Source organism: Rousettus aegyptiacus, unplaced genomic scaffold, assembly GCF_014176215.1.
Source record: "Rousettus aegyptiacus isolate mRouAeg1 unplaced genomic scaffold, mRouAeg1.p scaffold_m13_p_12, whole genome shotgun sequence".
In the NCBI taxonomy this organism is placed as follows: Eukaryota; Metazoa; Chordata; class Mammalia; order Chiroptera; family Pteropodidae; genus Rousettus; species Rousettus aegyptiacus.
The window spans coordinates 56,979,107-57,003,344 of NW_023416287.1; the positions used below are offsets into that span (position 1 = coordinate 56,979,107).

At 36.2% G+C, this 24,238-nt stretch overlaps 1 long non-coding RNA gene across 5 annotated transcripts in view; it reads right to left on the reverse strand.

Moving 5' to 3' along the window:
• The window catches only part of LOC107520144, a 66,194-nt gene extending 47,416 nt beyond the window's left edge, over positions 1–18,778 (reverse strand). For 2 of the 5 annotated variants that reach the window (XR_004953687.1, XR_004953685.1), the window contains exon 1: positions 13,122–15,294. This is a non-coding gene — a long non-coding RNA (uncharacterized LOC107520144). Of the gene's footprint in view, positions 1–13,121; positions 15,295–18,598 lie in introns of those variants that run through there. The other 3 variants (XR_004953686.1, XR_004953688.1, XR_004953689.1) reach the window with 3 other exon arrangements.
• Between the last annotated feature and the right edge of the window lie 5,460 nt (positions 18,779–24,238).

Below are 24,238 nucleotides of genomic sequence, written 5' to 3' on the forward strand. Positions count from 1 at the left end.
TTGTGGTGGTCTGGAACCAAACCTGCGACATCTCTGAGGTATACCTATATGTACTGATCTAAGCCAAGATAGGCAAACCTAAAAAACCTCAGCCTCAACCCTGACAATTGCCCAAACTCTTGACTCCAGCCCTTCCTTCTGATGTTTGGACTTAAACTTCATTTAAGTTTTACTGGTTCAATCACTCTCAACAGATGTAGACCAACCTCACCTCTCTGGTTCTTCTTGTTCTATTTAGGACAGTATTTAGCTCTGTATCTCTATGCTTAGCTTAATTTCCAACAAAGTAGAAATTCAACTGATGCTCACTTAAGCAGTGATGAAAATGACAAGGAAATTTCAATGAAGGAAGAATACTGGCCACCTGCTCCAGGGCTCACTTCACCTAAGTCTTAATGTATTTTGATACTCAGAAAAATACGGACACCAAATGATTTCTCATCTGCAGGTTCTTTCGAATAATCATGGGTGTGCAAACAAGCTAGGGTGGCCCCTGCATCAGGCAGAACCAGAGTGTACTTGCAGATTGCCTATTACTACTTTATTTCTAATGATCCCTGAGCAGCACTAGATGTCAGACAGAAAAGCTTTTGAGGAAACAAACTAATTGCTATACAACAGATTAAAGGATAAAAAAGAGATGTGGTATGTATACACGATGGAATATTACTCAGTCTTAAAAAAAATAAAAAATAAAAAAAGGAAATCCTACCATTTGTGATAATATGGATGGAACTTAAGGGCATTATGCTAAGTGAAATAAGCCAGACAGAGAAAAAGAAACTCTGTATGATATTACTTATATATGAAATCTAAAAATAGAGAGTATAAAAGTGGTTGCCAGGGGCTGGGGATTGGGAAAATAGGAAGAGGTTAGTGAAAAGATACAAATTCTCAGCTATAAGATGAATAAGGTCTGAGGATCTAATGTATAATGGGGTGACTATAGGTGATAACACAATACTGTATAATTGAAATTTGCTAAAAGATAACTTAAAAGTTCTCATCAAAAGATGTATCTATACATATGTTAAGTGATGGGTGCATTAATTAACTATATGAAAGGAATCCTTTTACAATGTATACATATACCAAATCATCACAATGTATGCTTTACATATCTTACAATTTTATTTGTCAATTATGCCTCAATAAAGCTGGAGAAAAAGAGGTTTCTATTAGTGTGGAAGGAACAACAGGGATGAGGAAAGAATACTCTCTTCTTGGGGTATTTCCTTACAGAACACCCATTGCACAAAAAGCAGGGGACACTTTGTAGATGTACAAGAATATTTTTAACAGTGCTGTCTTCTAAATTAGAGAAAAACTCAGATACCAGACTCCTCCTAACACCAGAAGGCCTATTTTACCATCACTATTTGGACTGATACAGTAAAGCCCAGGAAAATAGCTTAAGTGGGTGTCGAGCACAGCCGGAAAGAGGAACTTTGAAGTGCACACTCCTAGCTCCTGAGAGGACTTGCCTCTGTGAACACAGGTCATAAACCTCCTCAGGAACCTCCTGGGTAAAGCAGAAACAAGACTGAGCCAGCTACATAGATCATGCAAACATAAGAGCAGCCCCACTGAGAAAGGGCTGGAGACTAAAACTCTTTATTCCTTTAGAAAAATAAACCTTTCCACTAATCTTTTCTATGCCCCCAAATCATGATTCCTGGGTCCTTGATTTGTACAAGAGAAACGTCTTGGAGAACAAACTGTCTTGGCCCTAAGAATACTTTCTTGTGCAGTCGAGGATGGTTTATTATGGGTCTGTTTAGTGTCACAGTTAAGGGAGGGAAGGCATAAAATGCTGATCCAAGAAGCCATCTTGCTCTGAGGAGTGATGAAGTACATTTTTGTGTGCTGAGGCACTCTTATGAGTTAGATTTCTTTGCAGAACAAACCCAAGTAGGCAGGTACAGGAATAGAATGGTTCACTGAGAGATTATTAGTGAAACCAGAGGCTTATCTGGCCCTGTGCCTCAGGGGAGATGCACAGAAAGGGAGAGTTAGCACACTCCAAGAAGAAGAAATGGATGGCGCCTTATCCCTAATTTGATATATCACTCAGATGGTGAGTGGGAAAGTTCTTTTAAGTGCTCTTGGCCTGGGCAATAAATTATTCCTCAAGTTTCTGTTTTGTGGTGGTCAGTGAGCTATGAGTCATCCAATGACTCACAATGCCATCATCAATGTATATTTTGGGGTGTTCACTGGGTTCTTGAGTTTATGCCGATAAGGAAAGCTAGTTTTTGTTGTGACTGAGTCTTTTTCCGTGCTACGTGTTTTCTATGTTTTCTTAGCTGCTATAGCCATCCTAATGGTGTCATAGCACTCCAAATGATAGAAATATAAAACACTTCCTGAAGCTAGGCAGATGAGAGCATTATGCATTTGGGGAATTTTTAAGTGCACACCCACATGTCAGGACCACTAACTATGATTTGTAAAGTCATTTTTATTTTAATCTCGCCTTAACAAAAACAAAAGGAAGTACACTAATGCTCTGTTTAGGGAAAATACACTAATTCTGCTGCTCAATAGCTATGTGACCTGGGACATGTCTCTGAACTTCCAAGGGCCTCAGTTTCCTCATTTACAGTCTACTCCTCTGATTCTACAGTAATACATTGTTAGGCTTCAAATGAAGCCTAGAAAGTACCAAAACACACATTTCTCTTTCAAAAGGCCTTCTTAGGCCACATCTATTTCAACTCAGGTTATGTCCACTGATGATTTCCCTATGAGCAGCTGACTGAGCTTAGTTTACAGGAGGTTCACAAAATATGCTGGCACTAGCAAGATACAAACTATTGAAAATAAATAGTTTTGCTCAAGTACATTCATCCATTCAACAAATATTTATCCACCTACTCTATTCCGGGCAGTGCTCTACGGCCAAGGATCTAGCAGTGTCAAAATGGAAAAAGTTTCTCCTTTCGTGGAGCTTACATCATAGTGTGGGAATATGGACAATAAACATTAAAAATAAGTGAAATATATAGAAAGTATAAACACCTACAGAAAATAGAGCAGGTTATGAGATAAGGAGTGCTAGTATATTGGCAAGGATTAAAATTTTCAGTAGTAGGTTTAGGCTTTGCTTCTTTGCAAAGGTGACATTTGAGCAAAGACTTGAAGGAGGTAAAAGAGTAAGCTATAAGAATACCTTAGGATGAGTGATCCAGGTAGAAAAAAACAGCTACTGCAGAGACCCGAGGGTGGAAGCATGGCTGGTGCATTAAGGGCAGTACACAATGAACAGTGGCTGGAGCAGAGAGAATTCATCGGAGAGTGGGAGATGAGGCAGAGGTGCACAGGGACCCAAAGCATGTAGGTAGGGTCTTGAAGGAACTTTAGAAAACTTTTGAATTTTACTTTAAATAAAATGGAAAGCCATGGGGGCATTTTGAGTAGAGAAATAGCAATACCTGGCTTATATCTTACCATAAAGATCAATTTGTTTGTTGTAGTAAAGCATTAAATGAAGTGGATAACAGATACAGAGTCAATAAAAGCATTTAGGATACTATTTCAATAACCCAGAAGAAAATTTATGTTTCCTTAGACCAGAGTAGTAACAGGAACTTATAAGCAGTGTTTGGATTCCAGATATAATTTGAAGGTAGATCCATTAAGATCTCCAGATGGATTGGAAGTGGGGTGTGAGAAAAAAAGTAATTATGGATGGCTCCAAGGCTGAGAGTCTCATTTGTAGTAGACATTCTTTGGGGGTTTTAATATGAGATATAAAGATACATATGCTTTATGCCCACCCCCATGGATCTGTCTACATCCTCCTTCCCTATTTGCCCCCTATCTTTTATTATTCCATCCAGGCCTCTAACCAATGAACTGAGTCATTTGCCACTACCCAGAAACCTTGTATATCTCTACGATAGGCCACTTCACCCTATTGGGTTACACTCATATGAAGTCAACTTGAGCCCCCACACAGTTTGATACTGCAGCAATTGTTAAGGACAAGGAAATGGCCAAGGGCACCTGATACATTTAAGTTGAGAGAGTGTGAAGTAACTCAGAAGATGTGTCTCAGACAATAGGAATGTGGGTTAAGCTTATGATATAGCCCATATAGCACAGACCATTGAGACAGTTTTGTGTCAGAACTGAAAGAGGAATGGACATCTGCCAAAGATTCTGCTCATGTAATTGAATGCGATAACTGATGAAACTTTGTGTTGCCTCACTATGAGAAAAAGGACAAGTATTTTCTTGCTTGTTTGAGTGGTAGTTAATATTATATTTACCAGGGACATGGTTTTGAGGAACAATGGGAGTTTAGGCTAGCATCTGAATTCCTTACTAAGTATCGTGTGATCTTGGTGGGAGGCAGGGCCTTGTTCACTTCAATGGAAACTGAAAGATAATTTTTTCTCAAAGATTTCTCCATTGAAGGCATGAACACCTAGCTCAACCAATCAGATGCTCTTACTAGCAATTTGAATCTAAAGAAATATCTGCAAATAAGTAATTGATTTGTTCCACTGATAAGATAGCAGCATCCAGTGTCCATTGGCACAACACCGATGACAAATATCTCTTCTCTGGGGTGGCACCAGCAACACCACAACTGTGCTACTCCTCAAATGTGACATGACCATAAATGTGGTTCCATTGCTCTAGATTTCTATAGCTCCTGCTTATTTTCCAAATCTGGTTCTCCAGCCTTCCTATTGAGCATTCCCGAGAACTACTGATATTATTCCAACAAATTTCTTCTCCTTTCCCTTAAATTTAGAAAAATTGGTTACTATTGTACATAACAAAAGTCCCTGCTTGCCACACTTATTGTTACTTACACAATATCTATTCCCTCACCATTCTTGCTACTTGAATCCAGATTTTTGAAAGATCTGCCATTTTCTCAGCTCCAGGCAAGCTACTCACATTTCCACCTCCCATTTTGCTAAGCATGTCCATAGGACACAGATCTGGCTAATAACCTGTAAAGAGAAGTCTGCTAATGTATTTTACTAGATACACCTTGTGTATCTCCTCATATTATTTCAGCATCACCTGTTTTCTAGACTCTCAGCCACTTGTTCCATTTCAATTTTTGCTGTGGTGATGAGCTTGATGCTGTGTGAAGTTCTGCTGCCTAAATTCAATATCTGGAGTCTCTAAAGGGCTCTGGCTTCTTCTACCACTCTAAACTCTGAGGAAGGGCCACATTTCAGGATGTGAACATTGGTTTCCCTAGTAGTTGTTGAAAAGGCCCGGTAACGCAGCCCAGAAATGTGAGCTAGTTAACTCTCATAGGTTAAAACTTAAACCAGTGAAAGACAGGAAATGAGAGAAAATCGGAAGATAAATTCTCTTTTCATCCATTTATCTATTAGATTATTCTAAGGCATGGTTTTTCTATATTGTCAGTCTGATGACATCTCACAGGACCGAAAGGATAGACTTGTTCAAACTACAGTTGTGTCTTTTAGTGCTTTGTGCAGAGGAGTAGTGACTGTCTTAGAAATATATTGTTTCACTTTTTTCCCTCCTCATTTCTTCTTTATTTTACTCTCACTACCTTCCAATAAGGCATTAGCACTTTAATCTTGCCAAAAGTCTCAATTTTCTAGGAAAGCTTTAATAAAACAATCTCTTTTAAGACTTTTTATTTCTCTGACAAACAGAACAGGCTGGTACAATCCTTTCTTCCTTCCCACCATAAACATGAACACAACGTCTGGAGATATTTTGTGATGATTAGGGAAAGGCCAAGAGAATCAAGGAGACACAGGTCATGACAGTATCAAGTTGCTGCACCACAGTCAATAGTTTACCTGCCTGCAAATGTCTTGCATATGAGAAAAATCAATTACATTTTTATAAACCACTAAAGTAGACTTGTCTGGTAGTTGTAGCTGAATAAAACCCTAACAGATATACCTATCCAAGAGCTGTATTTCCAAGTGTTTTAGAAGCAATTACATCACATAATTAAGGCATTATACTAAATAAAAGCTAAAGATATTATCCAGCAGTTCTGTTTTATTTTGCTGTTTATGTGAAACATAATTCTCAGTCCAGTTTCTAGTATACATACTGATTATTCATACCTCACTTGTTTGGCCCACTCTATAATTCTATATAATCCTTACCAGCTCTTTAACATCCTATTTTCTTTTCTCCAATCTTTATAATTTTGACTCCTGAGTCCCTTTCCTTAGGGCTTAACAATACATATCACACAAATCTTCTCTAAACACTGGGTTCTCCACACTTAGTTTCCCTCTGTTCCTATGTTTGTGTTCTTTAGCTATGAAAGACACTCCTGTGTTATGAAAAGGAAAAAATACCATCTCTCTCTCTCTCTCTCTCTCTTTCTCTCTCTCTCTCTCTCTCTCTCTCTCTCTCTCTCTCTCTCTCTCTCTCTCTCTCTCTCTCTCTCTCCTTCTACAGACTACTAGAAACAGAGTAAAAAGAAGAAGGAAGAGACTTTGTCCTATCCCCCAGTCTTTCAGATCTCCAGTAGAGAAGAAAGATACACACTAGTCCATCAGTGGGCCAGGGCTTAGAATTACTTGTAACCAAAGGTAGCAATGGCAAGTTCTTCAATCCTAGAGATGCTGGAATAGATTTGTGCAAAAGAGACATCAAACTTCTGATTGTTTCATAGATTAACAGAGTTTATCCTTTGTGAAAGAAAATAGTGGGGAGGTAGAACACCAGATTTATAGTAATATCCGCACCCCCTCCTCCCACAAAAAAGTTCCATCCCTTTGTTCCATATAAATTTAATAAGTATAATCTTCTTTGATGCTAAGGATATTTTTTATTTCTCAAAATTTTTGTTCTTTGTTGTATTTGTTCTTTGTTGCTTTTTTATCTTCTCCCCTTTTTCTGCCTTCTTAGTTGAACTTTCCAGTGATTCTATCTTCTGTCCTCTTTTAGTAAAAGCAATCATTATTCTCTTTTAATTTTTTAATGGTTGTTCTAGAATTTGCAATATACATTTAGAATTAATCTGAGTCCACTTTCAAATGACACAATAATATTTCAAGGGTAGTGTAGATATTTTATAACAGGGTATTCCCAATTTCTCCATCTCTTATAACATTGTTGTCATTCATTTCACTTGTTCATAAGCTATAATCACCCAATAGATATTATTATTTTAAGTAACTAAGAATAAAAATTAAAAAGTTTTATTTTACCTTAATTTATTCCTTCTCTAACATTTTCCTTTCTTTATGTAAATCCAAGTTTCCGACCTATTTTTATTTTTCTACTCTCTGAAGAACTTCTTTTAATATTTCTTGGAAGGCAAGTTCACCAGTGACAAATTCTCTCAATTTTTATTTGTCTGAGAAAGTCTTTATTTCTCCTTCATTTTTGAAGAATAATTTCACTGGATACAGAAGTCCAGGTCGGTGACTTTTTTCAAGACTTCAAATATTTCCCTCTACTCTCTTTTTGTTTACTTGGTTTATGAAGAGAAGTCCTGTGTATCCTGTGTATTCTTTTCCTTGTTTCTCTGTAGGTAAGGTGTTTTCCCCCTCTGGCTTAAAGATTTTTTCTTTGTCTTAGGTTTTCTGCAGTTTGAATACATATGTCTAGGTGTAAACATTTAGGTATGTATCTTTTTGATATTCTGAGTTTCTTGGATCTGTGGTTTAGTGTCTGTCATTAATTGTGGAAAATTCTCAGCCACTGTCACTTCAAATATTTCTTCTCTTTTTTCTCTTTCTTCTGCTTATGGTATTCCCATTACATGATTCCTTTTTGTAATTGGCCCACATTTCTTGAATATTTCTTGAATATTCCCATTTTTTTCATTCTTTTTTTCTCTTTGCCTTTCAGTTTGAGAAGTTTCCTTCTTTTTTTATTTAAATTTATTGGGGGTAACATTGGTTAATAAGTTTCAGGTGTAGAACTTTATAATATATCATCCGTATATTCCATTGTGTGCTCACCACCCAAAGTCTGGTCTCCTTCCTTCATCATATAGTTGATTCCCTTAATCCTTTTTATCCTCTCCCCACACTGCCATCCCCTAGGGTAACCACCATACTGTTGTCTGTGTTAATGAGTTTGTTTGTTCTGTTTGTTTGTTGCTTTTCATTTTGAGAAGTTTCTATTGACATATCTTCAAGTTCACTGATTCTTTTCTTGGACTAGTGCAATATACTGATGAGTCCATTGAGTCATTCTTTATTTTTGACACAGTGTTTTTGATTTCTAGCATTTCCTTTTGATTCTATCTTAGAATTTTCATCTCTTTGCTTATATCAAACAATCTTGCATATTGTCCATGTTGGTTCACTTTTACCATAAGAGCTCTCAGCATATTAATCATAGTTATTTTACGTTATTTTTCTGGTATGTAGTGCCAGATGAGTGCTAGAGTAATTGGGAGGCTCACACATAAATTATGTAAATGTCTAACCATTGTACTATATACCTGAAATTAATATAAAATAATAATATAAATAAGTAAATGTAATAACACTTAAACATTTTTTTTTTCTGATACTTCCAAAATATCTGTCAAATGTGAGTCTGGTTCTGTTCCTTGTTTTGTCTTTACATAATTTTTGTTGTCTTTAGCATTCCTTCCAAATGTTGTTGAAAACCAGATATTATTTATTGGGTAATAGAAACAGAGCTAAGTAGGCCTTAGTGTGAAAATTCATCGGTCTAGGAGTTACACTGCGTCTATTGTTTGCTGTAGCAATGGGTGTCTGAGGTTTCAGTCTTTTTTAATGTCCTTGCTTTTGTCTCCCCTATTGTGTTTGGTTACCTTAAAAACTCCCTCTTAAAAAGAGTGTGAATCTTGCAGTCCTTTCAGCTGTAATCCTCTGTTATTATGCACAAGCCCTGACATTGTGATAAGGTGTATGAAGGGGGCAAGTATTCTATAATCCTATGATTAGGTCTCAGTCTTTTAGTGGGGCTGTGATCCTGGTCTGTGACATTCACAAATGCTTCTCAGTTTTAACCCCCATTCAGATTAGATAGGAAGTTTAGCAGGAGCCACAGTTAAATATTTCCTTTCTCCTACTTCAGTTAGATTCTGTAAAACAAATTCCTTTGAGAATAGCCAGAGAACAGAATGCTCCAGGCTTATTTCAAAATGGCTACTTTTCCCTTGGGCATATTTCAAAATGGTTGCCACCCTCATCTGCTTGCTGAAAGCATAGGGGATTGTTCTTTAATCTTCACTGTGAAAGAGAATCTTCTGGGGCTTCTAGAAGTATAACTCATGAAAGTGTAGGAGACTCACCTCCCCACCCCCACCCCACACACCAACTTTTTAACTCTCAAGCTAGTCTACGCTCAGTCTCCAGCAGTTCACCAATTAAAGTTTCAGTTTTCTTGACAGTTCCTGGCTCCAGTGTCTACTGCTCCCACCAAGCTGTGATCCTCCGTATTGGCCTATCTCTTCAGTTTTGGGACTGTTGTTTTGCCTGGTGACCTCAGTTCTCTGATGGATCTAAGAAGAATTACTGATTTTCAGCTAGTTCAGCTTTTTTTCTTGTTGTGAGTATGGGAGTGACAACTTTCCAGATCTTTTTATGTTGAAGGAAAAACTAGAAGTCTAAACCATTTTTTTTTAACTCATAAGAATAAATGTTTTTGTTCTTGGGAAGATGTAACACAGTAGATATCAATTCCCCTTTATTTAATAATAATAATTTCCATTATAATACGTTCCATTCAAATTCCCATTTGTTTTTTTGAATTTGAAAAAAAAAATATTTTAAACTCATCAAAATGATTGAAAATGTGACAAAGAGCTTACCAGATATATATAAAAAATAAGCGTGAAAAATGATCTATTATACTAGATATCAAAATGCATTACAAGCTATAGTAATAGCCAGGAACTATGCCAAAATGTATATGCAGATAAATAACACAGAATAGGCAGTATTTATGGTGGTAAGATTAGACTAAGTTCATTTGAGAATTAACTCTATGATTGAAATAAAATTTTATATCAGAATGAAAAGTGTGGACTATGCAATAAATGTTATTGAAACAACTAGTTAGACATTTGGAAGGAAATGAAGTGAGATTCATTCTGATATCTTAAACCAAAATAAAGTCCAAATGGTTCAAAATTTTAAATAAGAAAAACCAAGCAGTAAAAGTGCTAGAAGCAAGGAAGATGGTGACTTGAATGGATTCCTGCTTCCCTCTGTTCCCAACTCCAGTCCAACTGCCAAGTGCCTCTGCTATTTTCAATGTTATTTCTTTAATAAGATACTTAACGCTATAAAATTTCCTTTGATTTTTGGCTTTATCTGTATAACATAAGTTCTTGTATAAAGTTTTTTCCTTTATGTAATGTCTTAGTTAGTTGGAATTTTTCATTTCAATTACTTCTCTGATCTGAGGGTTAATTAGAAGAGTATCTCTAAAATTCCAGGAAGTTAAGTTTTTTGTCATCTTTTTGTAATTCATTTTCAAAAGTTTTAAAGGAAATTTGAACCTAGAATCTTATACTCAGTCAAACTATCATCAAAGTGAAGGTGCAAAATTAAAAGTTCATTAGGAATACAATACTCAATAAACTCACAACACATATTCTCTAAAAGAATTATTTAAACATACTCCATAAAAATAAAAAATGATTCAGAATGCAAGATATAAATTAAAAAGTAAAGAACAAATAAGCCAGTATATTTAACACCTAAATAATTATTAAATACTTATTAATACATAAAATTGGTACATAAAATAATAATTGCCATAAAAATTATACAACTAAAAATTCTAGATAGTCTTAATGTGAAGGGTTATAGGCAGACTTAATGGAGGAAAAGAGAACTGAAAGCATGCTAAATTTCTTTCATTGATGCAACAAGAGTAGGAATATATATCATGTATATACATATCATATGTATTACATATGTATATGTAATATATACACATATATGCTGATTAATCTGCGCTATCTAGATAATAAGATAAATTTAAATATGTGCTTCAAAATTTAAGTGAAACTATGAGAAAATTAAAAATAGAATATTGAACTTCCAAACCACTAGAGGAAAAAAATGCAATAAAGAAAATGTGATCAATACATCCAAAAAAAACAGGAAAGGAATAAAAAATAGAAAGAGGAGGAAAGGAAGGGGAAGAAGGAAGGAAAAGGTATATGAGAAAAATGAGAAGAAAGGCATAGCAAACAAAACTATAAAGTAAGATGTCAGTATCATATTCAAATATGTCATTAATCACAAGAAATACAGCTGTGCTAAACTTCTCAATCAGTTTGTAGGAGGATAAAATCTAATTATATGTCATGTACATGTGTTGCACATGAAACAAAGTAATTTTTGAAATTTTTTCCAAAATCTAATTTTCGATTTCAAGTCAAAAATCAGAAAAATTGAAAACAAAGATAAAGATGTAGCAAGATGATGTTAACAAAGAGAAACAAGTGTAATATATTACTATTATACAATAGGAAATTTAAAAGCAAATAGTATTAAACATAAAACGAGGACTATTTCATAGAGATAAAAGCCTTACTTCAATGAGAAGATGTAAAAGTTTAAACCTTTTAATACCTAAAAATATAGCTTTAAAATATATAAAAGATCTCAAGTTTCAGCTAGAATAAAAATTACCCTAAACTTGTTTAAAATGCTGATTTTCAGGTTCTATCTTTATCTCCCTACCATCATTCATTGTCTCTTACCTGAATTATGGTAACATCCTCCTGTCAGGTCAAAATTGCAATTAAGGAATGAAGTGAGATTGATTGATCGATGTATTTATTTATTTATTTATTTATTTACGCCTACAGCACCTGGTATTCCTAGGTGGAATCCCCTCCAAGTAATAATCAGGCCTGACCCTGCTTATCTTCCAAGATCACATGAGATCCAGCACATTCAGGTGGCATGGCCATTGACTTAAGTGAGATTTAGAGAGAAAACAGTGACTGGTTCAAGGTCACACAGGTAGATAATGGCAGATCTGCAAAATTGCAATTAAAAATTTAAAACTGAGGAATTAAGTGAGATTTAGAGAGAAAATAGTGACTGGTTCAAGGTCACACAGATAGATAATGGCAGATGTGGTACTTAGATATAAGAATTTTGAGGCTTTATTTGCAAAAGAAACAGCATCAATTGTAATATATTTCAAATCAAGACTGGATTTTCTAAAGTTTAGATTTTCACTCACAACATTAGTTTCTACATAGAATCTCTGCCTGCACAAGACTGACCAAGTGTGAGGTAGCCATGAGTCAGAGATCAGACAGACCTAATCGGGTGAGTCAGAAAATCATGGAAGGTCACACTATGGTCAAAAAAAAAAAAAGGAAAAAAATGAGGCAAAGGGTAAATGTATTGCAGCTGGTAAGTAACACAGCCCAGATTCAAATTCATTTTACCATGCTGGGAATTTGGAAGAAGGTCAAAGGTAGAGGTTTTGACAGAATTTTTTGTAGTCAGTCAAAGTCAAGAAAAATGCAATAAAAAAAGAACAGATAAAGTTACAGCAAATAGATGGATTATAGATAGGGCCAGGTGAAAGTTGAGAAGAGTGGTGCTGTGGAAAACCATGGAGAGCAAAGAGCAAGGAATGGAATAAAAGGTAGGATAGAGTTTTAGCAGCCTGACAGCACCTGAATCCTTTAAGAACCATGATATCAGACAGGAAACCAAACCAGGAATTCTGACATAAAAAGTGAAAATGGAAGCCATCTATACCCACACGACTCAAGGATTACATTAACATGGCTTTACTAATGCACCATCTTCATCAGAATGACATTATTATTCCAGGAACATTTTGCTCAGGAAGATAAACATTCCAAGCAACTATATTATTTAAGTGAAGATCATTTGTTCGTCTCTATAATAAATAGTATCAAATGATAATTTACTTCATAAGGTTCTTTGAATCCTCTCATCTCAAAATCCTCATCTTCCTATGTCTACCAGTCCTAAACTATTAAGTCAAAATTTTTATCTAATCCTAATCAAACCCTCCTATTATAAGACCCACTCCCCCTTAAACCACATTCCAAATACTTATAAATATTCTAACTTTTCCTTCCCACTTTCTGAGATACTACTAAAACTCTGTGAAGGTAGTCATCTCCTTATAGGATCAGAAAAAAAAAACCTTACCTTTATCTTATTTGCAAGTTGTTTCGGTGATATTTTCAGGAATCCGGCACTTGACAATATTGGAGGTCCATCAAAATCCAATCAAGCCCTTCTCACTGTGATGACCCAAGATCTGTCTTAACTCATTTTTTCTCCAAATTTGCACAAAATTTTCTTAAACGAAAAACTGAAGACTGGTTATAGATTATAGAAAGTCTTATAAGAAAAGAGTCATCATACATTACCCTGGTCTTTGCAACACTACTGTCCTCCCAAGTGAAAACTCCAACAGGCAAGGATGTAGAAATATTAAACTTTCAGGGCCATAAATAAAATAGTCATTCAGGGATTCCCTGTAGTACTAAACCTCAATACTATTTTGTTAGGTGTCTCCTAAGACCACATATTATACAGTTGTAGACATGTGTTCTGCTTTCTTTAATGTCCTTTTAGGTCAAATGAGTCAATAGCTGTTTGCCTTCTCTAAGGAAAATCAGCAATAGGTCTGGATTGTTATGCCCCAGGGGTTTACTTAGGCATCTGCTACTTTTCATATATCCTTAACCAGGACCTTTTGTGGTGTTCTAAAATGAGGTAAACTCTGAGACTATCTACTTACTATTTTAGCTCAACAAAGGCATATTTCCAAAAAGAAGGTACAATGTAATTTCACTACGTAGGACAGGAACTGGCAAATTACAGCCATTAAATCTGCCTATCTTTGTAAATAAAATTTCTTTGGAACACGATCACACCCATTCATTTCTATATTATCTATTGTTGCTTTAACACTACAACAACTGAGTTGAATAGTTGTGACACAGACTGTATTCCCCATAAGGTATATTTACTATCTGGTCCTGTACAGAAAAAGTAAAAGTTATGCCCTGCTCTAGGATATGATTTACCCCAGTGAAGTCAGCCCCTTCCTCCTAACCAACTACAGGCCATCAAAACTTTACTAGGCCAGAGACAATGAAGAGGACATGTCAGTCTCACTGACCCAGTGCAATGTGTTCTCAACTTTTCTAATTGCTACTCCACTATATGATTTAATCGAGTCTCAGGAACTAAACCTTTTCTCTGGAAATGTAAACACAACAGGTCTACTTATCTGCTCTCCAACAGTCTTCTACTCTTGGCTTATCTAATTATCATAAATCTTTCTACCTTTTTTGTTTATTTATTATTATTATTTATGCCTAAAGCACCTGGTCTTCCTAGGTGGTCTCCCATCCAAGTACTAACCAGGCCTGATCCCGCTTAGCTTCTGAGATCAGACATCGGGCTTGTTCAGGGTGGCATGGCCATAGACCATTGACTATGGCTTCACAGGAATGAACCAAGGAGCTTCTACATGTAAAGCAGACATACTAACCCCTACACTATGGAACCACATCCACCTTTCTATCTTTTTGTGCATGAGAAGTCTGGACAGCTCATGGCATTCAAACTCAACTTCTTGACTCAGTGGCAAAAGCCTACCCATCTGCTGAATAATCATACCAGTTAAACCAGTGGAGATGTATGCCAACTTGGTTTTAGGGTCTTCTTTAAATTTGATGGTTACTCATGCTATATAGTCTTTGCTTCTTCTTAGCAAGTAGGCTTACCTCATGTAAAATTCTATTTTCTCCCTCTCTTTATGCCAGATAACAGCATTTACCAAGATCCTAGCCCTTATGGTAACCTGAGAGATTAAAACTTGAGCAACTTTCAAAAGGATTTTACAAAATGCCAGTCATTGGGTCCAAAATCAGAAAAATGTTCCTGAAGAAATCCAGATATAAACTGCATGAGGATAATCAAAGTAGCCACTCTAAGAATGGCTGCTTAAAAGTACTGGAAAACCTCAAATGGAAATTTAAAAGAGCCTTACATGAAATTACCTACCAATACAAGGACAAATTGGCCACTAAACTCAATGAACATTGATGATAAAATTTTACTAAAATGTCTGAGGGTGACTCTAGTGCATGTCTCATCTATCACTAGCATAATCCTGGTAAAACTGTAAAGGTGAATATGCATAAAAGCCCTATCCTCAGGGTCCTTTTCGATATATTCAAATGGATTTCAGACAGGTACTCCTACACTGGGTTTGGAATGTGTCCAACTTATCGTTTGCTTCTTCTCAGGATAAATTGAATCCTTTCCCTGTTAGAGAGTTACAGCTCTAATAGTAGTGTATATCTATATATTATATATATAACACATTATATATTATATTATATATTCTATATTATATCTGTTATATTATATTATATATAATCTTGTCATTGTATTATCAACCTAACTTTGTTTTGAATCGTCAGCTTCAAATCCTTGCCTTACTGTGTTTTCCAGTTCTAGACTTGTATTATGGCGGCCTTTACTCAGCTGTAATCAAGCCCTGAGATTAAAAGACCTACATTAAACTAAACCGCAAAATGTCATAAATATCCCAATTTTGCCCTCTCCACTATGAGACACTACTAAGACTCTCTCAAAATAATGCTTTCTCATACTGCAACGAGAATTAACTTGCTTTGCATTGGTGTTATTTTTGAGGAGTATAGGGTCAATTAGGGGACTGGAAATTGAGGAATAGGGGAGGGGCTTGGTTTTAATATCCAGAAATGACAGCAAATGCTGGAAAGACTGGCGACAATGCATTGTGAACCCATTCATTGAAGGGCCCTATTATTTGCTTTTATTAAAATCCTGACTGTTTCAAGCATCTGGAATGGCACTGAACCTACACAAAGGCATTTCCGGCTATAGGGAATGGGAGAGCAGGCCCTCAGAAACAGCAAGGTAGACCGGTCATTAAAATGTATACCTTTGGAAAGGGACAAGGACAACGAAAGTTAATTGAAATTTATATCTTATTCTCAAACGCACATCTAGACTCTGGAAACTTGAAATCTTGTTTTCAAGCTAGGTTTAGGACAATTAAGGAGAAGGCCCAAGAGAATTCTCACCTGTATTTCATTCATGGGATAAGTTCTCCCATTTCTATGTGCTCAGGTTTTTCGCTTGTGCAAAAGAGAGGCATACTCATTTTATTACACTTCCCAGATGTTGCTTTTTTACAAATTGAAGGCAAGACTCTCCATCAGCAAAGATTATAATTCCTTTTATTGTGATACTCACTTTATTGTAGTGGTCTGGAACTAAATCTGCAATATCTCTGAGGAATGCCTGTGTAGATGGTAATTACTCTCTCTAGTCTCTTCATTGTTGATTCACTTGTTTCTTTAGCTGTGTTCTCCTGTTATTCATTTCTCATTCTTGTTTTTATTCTCCCTCTCTTTTCTAATTTGTCATATTTCTTTCAACTTTTGTTATAAAAACATGTCTCCAAGGAAACCAATCATTAGTACCAAAAAAATCTAAAACTAAAAAAAATATTTTTCAATATTCAAATAAGAATTTGTTGAAAGAGCTGATGTGAATAAGTAAGTCATTTGCTCTCTGCCTTCAATATAGTCAGGTACCACAAAGCAAGGTTTTGGTCAACAATGGACCACATATACAACAGTGGTTTCATAACATCATAATAGAGCTGAAAAATATCTATCGCCTAGTGACATTACAGCACAACTCACACATTTTTGGTGATGCTGGTATAAACAAACCTACTGCACTACCATTCATATATAAGTATAACACATACAATTATGTTCAGTACATAATACTTGATAACAATAAATGGCTGTTAATGATTTATGCATTTACTATACTACACTTTTTATCATTATTTTAGAGTGTATTTCTACTTATTAAAAAAAAGTTTGCTATAAAACAGTATGCCATTAACAACAGAACCAGTCTCATATAGCTTGAGTTCACTGTCCCTTGATTGCATATTTTCTTTTGTGCTTAATTTAATCTCATGCTGTTTCATAAATTGAGTGTAAGCTAAGTGTACAGTGTTTATAAAGTCTATGGTAGTGTATGGCAAAGTCCTAGACCTTCAAGGTAATTCTCCACTTGCTCACTGACTCACCCAGAGCATCTTCCTTCAAGCTTTATTCATGATAAGTGCCCTATACAGGTGCCCTATACCATTTTTTTATCTTTCATGTCATATTTTTACTGTACCTTTATGTTTAGATACATAAACACTTATCATTGTGTTAAAAATGCCTACAGTATTCAGTACAGTAGCAAGCTATACAGGTTTGTAACCTAGGAGCAATAGGATATACCATATACCCTAGGTGTGTAGTATGCTATACCATCTAAAATTGTGTAAGTACACTCTATGATGTCCACACAACAAGGAAAACACCTAACGATGTGTGTCTCAGAATATAAGCGTCTCATGACAGTATATGTAAAAGTGGGTAAAGAGATAAACATTTTTTCTAAGTGCTTTATATTTTCCAGCCAACTTTCCATTAACAAGGGGCTGATTATCCAGCTTTCCTGCTTTGACCCTTGAGGGGAAAACTGGTATAATGTAGGAGAAAGGACACTGGCCAAGCTAGATAAATCCTGGCTTTTTCAGTTATTAGCTTTGTGCCCTTGGGCAAACTACTGAACCATTCTAAAGCTCAATTTCCTCACTGATCAAAAAAAGCTGCCCACTTCACTGTGTTGTTGTGAAGGGCCAACAAGATAATGCCTGTTAAAGTCCCTGATGCACATACAGTAAGGCCGGCTATACTGTAACCACAATGTAATAAATATTTATAGATTTAGTATGGCTTTCTCATTATAAAAACAAATGGAGACTAAAAATTTATAAAAGTGGACTGGCAGAATCATCATGGAGTTTAAAAAAATGCTTTGTAAACTAAAACAAGTTACAAATTCAAAGTAGGTTTTGTATTTTTCCTATTCTACATATCTTAAGATTTTTATTGTTTATTAGCAGCTTGAACTTCAAATCAAGTAGTATATCTCATGAGAGGAAGTTGAAACTACAGCTTAAAATGAGATTGGAACATCTGTGAAATTGGCCCTTCTATGGCATGCATCACCTCACCATTTTCACTGAAAATGGGTGTTCCTTTCCATTTCCCTTTCCTCCCAGAAAGGTGTTTTGGAAACAGGGAGTCTTTGGATTCAGGCAAACCTAAATTTAATTCCTGACTCTACCTTAAAATAGAGAAATTAATATCTACTTTACAGGAAAATTTTTTAAAATATTTTTTTAAAGTGCATGGTAGCCAAAAGATGGAGTTATTTTTATCCTGAGGATCCGCGACTTAAAGCAACTGTAATGTGCACATTGTTTCATCATTCTTGATACACATATCTCAAGTTTCAATCACTTCTAACAGACCTATCTTCAAATTCAGACTCTTTCACTAAATAGTAAATTATTCAATCTCAGTTTCTTCTCCTATAAAATGGAGATGATAAGGAAAACCTAGCTGATAGGATAGGAAGAACAGTAGAGAAAATGCACATAAATGCCTAACCTGGTATATGACACATAATAATTATTACTTTAGCTAAATATAATAATAGTAATGACAACATTTCAGAGATATTTTAATTCTCACCTTAACAAACAATTAGATGGGTCAGTAGCAAAGTTATCGGGATAGTTTGCCATTTCTTCCTTCTTAGGTTTCGTTGGCCATATTTCTCTCCCTCCCTCCCTAAGGCAGGTCTGTTTCAGTTCAACTGCTGGCTCAAACATCTGGCAGGGTGCCCACACCTGACGTTTTCTGTTTGTGGAGCTAACAGGGTGGGGAGTTGGGGGTTTTGATCATCTTCACCACTAAGACACTGGAATCTGTTGAGTTAAACATTGCTATACTGTTGCCATGCCCTCCCTTTCTTTCTCCCTCCCTGTGAATGAATCGGGAAAGAATGAACCTGAAGTCTATCTTGGACAGCTATAAAACCTTTATGGTACGTGGGCTGCTCCTCGAGGAGTGGGGCATTAGCCTCCCTGTTCATTCCTGGAGTAAACACAATGCGTCAGCGTATTCCCTAACACGGGGTCAATGTCTGAGGGAGCGGTGCTCTCCGTGCCTGGCACCTGTTGGTGTGGAGAGGTCTGTTGGCAGCAGTACACCACGATCGGCTTTGATGACTGCACTAAATACAGAGCTCACTGCTCCAGTTCCTTTTAATTCACTAAGTAATATTTATCCTGTAATAGCAACATTGCCAAGACTACACTAAATTTACAGAATTCTATAAGAATATATTTGGTATTATTCTCTAAAACTATATTATATAATATATACATATATATGAGAATATATTATATAGTATCTATATATCCAACATTAGATTCACACTGATTTTTCTAAGTTACATTTGTAAGAAAAAGCCAAAGTGGAACTCGTTTCTTTCTTGGGAGTCCATGCTGATTCTTGATTCAGGCTTTGGAGTTGCCCTGCTGTCCTATTTGATGTCATGAATAAAATGGTGCCACTCTGATGGCAACAGTCAGTCTCTAGACCTTCGGTCTATGATTTATTTACAGGTGCCGTCTTTGAAGGATCTATGGCACCGACTGTTGACTGCTTACCTGTAACTTTACAGTTTGTGATACCAGGTCTATAACCTTTTCTGATTCTATGGAAGGGACAGGGAAAACATAATTCATTTTATTGGAGGTCACATTATTCTTTCTTCTCTCTATTCTGGGCCAGCCAAACGGTCATGTTTTATCCCCAAATGTACTTTTTCTTCAGTCAGTTCTTCAAAGGCCTCTTTGTTTGCACAGTCCTCTAAGACTTCTCTTCTCTACAGCACATTTTTATTCTTCATTTGGGTTCTGTTGGAGAATCGATTAAATCATATCCCAAACAGAAGAATTGTTCTTTGCTCACAAGCATCAGGAAGCCAGAAGGTGGTGACATTTGACAACCAGACTTAATGATTACTACATCACAATGACATTAACTTGGGAGGTCAGTTCATTGCTAGCTCTATTTTATAAAATTGAAAAGTTCGGTCTCCTATTTGTGGTCATCTCATTTAGTCCAGAAGCACAGCTATAATCTATACTAAAATGAGGATAAGAGAGAGAATCTCATAAATATCTCAAAACTGTAGAAGAAGAACATAGAAACACACACTTGGTTGGCAAAGGTAACAAGTACACTGAGCATTCTATATCAACAAAAATTTTTAAAATTTCAATCCCCAATTACAATCTAGTAATAGTAAATTTAATTACAGTGCTTTTCTGAGATAGATGCAAGATCACTAAGTTGGAACTAATTTAGTTATTAAATATTTTCCATAAATAAGCCAAATCAGAACCTGTGAGTGTATCTCCTCTGAGATGTGAGTTCATTCTAAATCTTAATTCAATTCATAGAGTCAAATTCTATAATTTTATACTTCCATTGTGAACAATAATTCTGAAATGGTAAAAAAATAATTCTATTTTTTGTATTTTTGTTTTGAATATATTCTACTTTATATAATTTGTTTTTTCTAAAAACATAATTAGTGTGTAAAGTTAATAATTTATTGAAAAGCACAAAGAAGAAAACAAAAGGTATCTATAGTCCCACCATCCAGAAGGAGCTGATAATATTTAATATTTTGTAGTCTTTCTTTAACTACAGTAAGTTTGGGGGGTTTTTTTTTAGAATACTATTTATACCTTTGGGAAAAATGCTTTTTTAACAGTATACTAAAAACACTTCTCATTTATTGACTATTCCAAACATGATTTTAAATATCTACATAATAGTAAATTATATTAATATAGTGCCTTTTTACTTTCCATCTGTTTCTCTGACATACTATTTGTATGCCTCCCAAGACTACAAGCACCCATATTCTCAAGACTATGTAATTTACTAATCTAGTGTGTTCCAAACCTCCAAGTACAAAAGTTCTAACACTGAGGATAAAATAAACTTCTACACACCCCACTACCAAATCCACCAGTTTATCCACATATGTATACATGTGTTCCGCCTTTTTTCCTGCTACAAAGAATGAACCAATCTAAGGACAACCCCTTTACTCATGCCCTGGATCCCATTCCCTCAGTACTTCTTAAGGACTTTACTCTTACAATTGGCACCTCTTTCTCTCCTGCATCATCAGTTTTTCTCCCTCTTACCACCTTCAAACATGTTGAATTATCTCTCATCTTAAAAAAATTCTCTCTTTAGGAGAGAAAAAAACTCTCTTGTGTAGATGATAGAGGCTCTGCTCATCCCTCTGGCGACCAAATCAAAGTTGTGACAGAAACAAGGAGCAAACGGCAAAGAAAATCACCTGGGATCTAGATGAACAAGTCATACGGCTAGGGAGAAATTCAAGAAATCACCCTGCAATAGCAGAAGGTAGGACAGGGTGAGGATGCAATGCTGCCCTGGCCCAGTGGCTGAGTGAGATCGAGGCAGCGGCAGCCGCAGCCAGTGGATGCTTCTTAATGGGGCATGCCCGCAAGCGGACTTTCGCAGTAACAGACCTGCTTGCTCTGAGCACCAGTGACGGTTTGGCTATGCGGCGGGCACCAGGGACTTACCGGGGGAAACTGAATTGTTAGAGTGAGGGTGAGGCATGACTTGCTCTAGACAGAAATGCTGGTGGTATCCATTGTTCCCTGTTGAGTCCTCCCCACTACCAGAGTGTATACACAGTGCCACCATAGCTGTAACATCATCAAACAGGATAATAGAGGTTGCTCCACCCAGAAGATTCCCTGAAATTCTGCCTCCCCCAACTCATGGCCCCACCCAAGCCACATTCAGTTATGTTCCCTTTGCTGAGCAGTGCCTAAACTCACACTGGAGGCAGCTGGCCTCAGTTTCTGGTGCGGCCTTTTGAGGCGACTATAAGCACAGCATCTGTGGGTTTCTTGCTGAATCTTAATAGGTAGTCCCAGAGGGGCACAGGTGGGGACTAAATTTGGCCTGCAACTGAACCCCTCTCAAGACTGTGCCACTAGACACCTACTACGCAAAGCTGTACTAATAAGACTTGGAGACTTAAGAGCTTTGCTTAGTATATAGAAACAGACATGGAAAGGCAGCCAAAATGGGAAGACAAACAAGCAGAAACCATGTTAGAGAATAGAGATCCAGAAATAGTGGAGTCAAGCAATCAAATAGATGTAGAGTTCAAAACACTGGTTACAAAAATACTCAATTAACTTATGGAAAGTACAGATGAATTCAGTGAGAAGTTTAACAAAGAGAAAAAAAACTTAAAAATGGAAATGGAAATGATAAAAGAGAACTAGTCAGAAATGAAGAATACATTATCTGAGAAGATAAGTATATTAAATGGAATAAACAAAGTGAATAAAGAAGGGGATCAAACAACCTTTATGGAGGATGGGAAAGCCAACAATACCCAATCAGAATGGCAAAGAAAAAGAAGCCAAGACTATAATAATAACTTAAGGAGACTATGGAACATTATTAAATGTAAAAATATCCATGTCATAGGGGTACCAGAAGGAAAACAAGATGTCGAAGAGCTATTTGAAGACATAATGATGGAAAACTTTCCTAACCTGGTGGAGGAAATAGACATAAAACCCCAGGAAGCTCAGAGTATCCCAAGAAAGAGGAACCCAAAGAGGCCCACACTAAGACATATCATAATTAAAATGCCAAAACTTAAATACAGAGAGATAATCTTAAAAGCAGCCAGAGAAAAGCAGTTGGTTACCTACAAGAAAGCTCCCATAAGACTGGCAGCCAATTTCTCAAAAGAAACTATGCAGAATAGAAGGGCTTGGCACAAAATATTCACTGTGATGAAAACCTAAGATCTACAACCAAAAATACTTTATCCAGAAAAGCCATCATTCAGAGTTGAAGGACAAAAAAGAGCTTCCCAGACAAAAATAAGCTAAAGGAATTTATCAGTACCAAGCCAGTATTACAGGAAATGTTGGAGGGACTTCTTTAAGAGAAAAAAAGTATCAAAAACAGGAATAAAGGATGGTAATAACTACATTCCTATCAACAAGTACCTCAAACGGAGGTGCTCCAAACAAAAGATAGAGTGGCTGAATGGATAAGAAAACAAGACCCCTTAGTATACTGCCTATAAGAAACTCACTTCAGATTAAAGGAACACAGACTAAAAGGAAGGAGTTGGAAAAAGATATTGCCTTGATGGACCTGGAGGGTACTGTGCTGAATGAAATGGGTCAGATAGAGAAAGACAAATATATGATTTCACATACATGTGGAATCTAAAGAACACAATGAACAACAACAATAACAAAAGTAGAAATAAACTCATAGATACAGAGAATATTTAGAGAGATACTAGATGGAAAGGGAATGGGGGGGACAAAAAAGGCAAAGGGTTAAGAGGCACAAATGGATAGCTGCAGAATAGACATGGCGATATAGAATGTAGCATGGGGAAGATGGTTAACAATGCAATAAATATGTAAAGGGAAGAAGGGTACTAGATTTAGTGGGGTGATCACTTTGCGAGTTATATGGATCTCTGATCACTATGCTATACAACTGAAACTGGTATATTATTGTATGCCAACTATAATTGGGGAAAAATTCTCATTGAATTGTACAATGTAAATACAAGCAACTAGTTGTCTATTATATGTCAATAAAGATGAGAAAAAAAACTACACTCTAAAAAAAAACAAAAACAAACTCTCCCTTGACACCACTTTCCCCCAACAGCTTTCACCTAATTTCTTTGCACTCTTATTCACTGTTTCCAATTCTATCTCTCCCATCATCTATAAGACAATAGAATCAGGCTTCACTTCTATCACATCAAAATGCTCCTGTAAAGGTCACCAGTGGCCTCCATGTTATGGAATCCAGTGATCTCTTCCCATTCCTTAATCTCTACCAGTAACCAACTAGCTGTCAGTCTTTCAGTTTGTCTCTCAATGACTCTAAGTTGGTTTTCTCAAACATGACATGATAAATGACCTCTTAAGTCCTGAAAGATTCAACACAATTGACATTATTCGAAAAGTGGAGCTATGGTAAACCAAGAGCAGCATTTTATACAGTTTATTACTCTCTCCTTCTTTAAAGAGTTTCTATATTTGATTTCTAGGACACAACACTTTCTTTACCTCATTGCCAGCTCCTACTCATTCCCTTTTGCTGATTCCTTCCAATTTCTTGATCTCTAAACTCTATAGGTGAGCAGGAAACAGGACTCTTCCTTTCTCGATCTACATTCACTCTGTAGATTAGTGATTTTCAACTCTG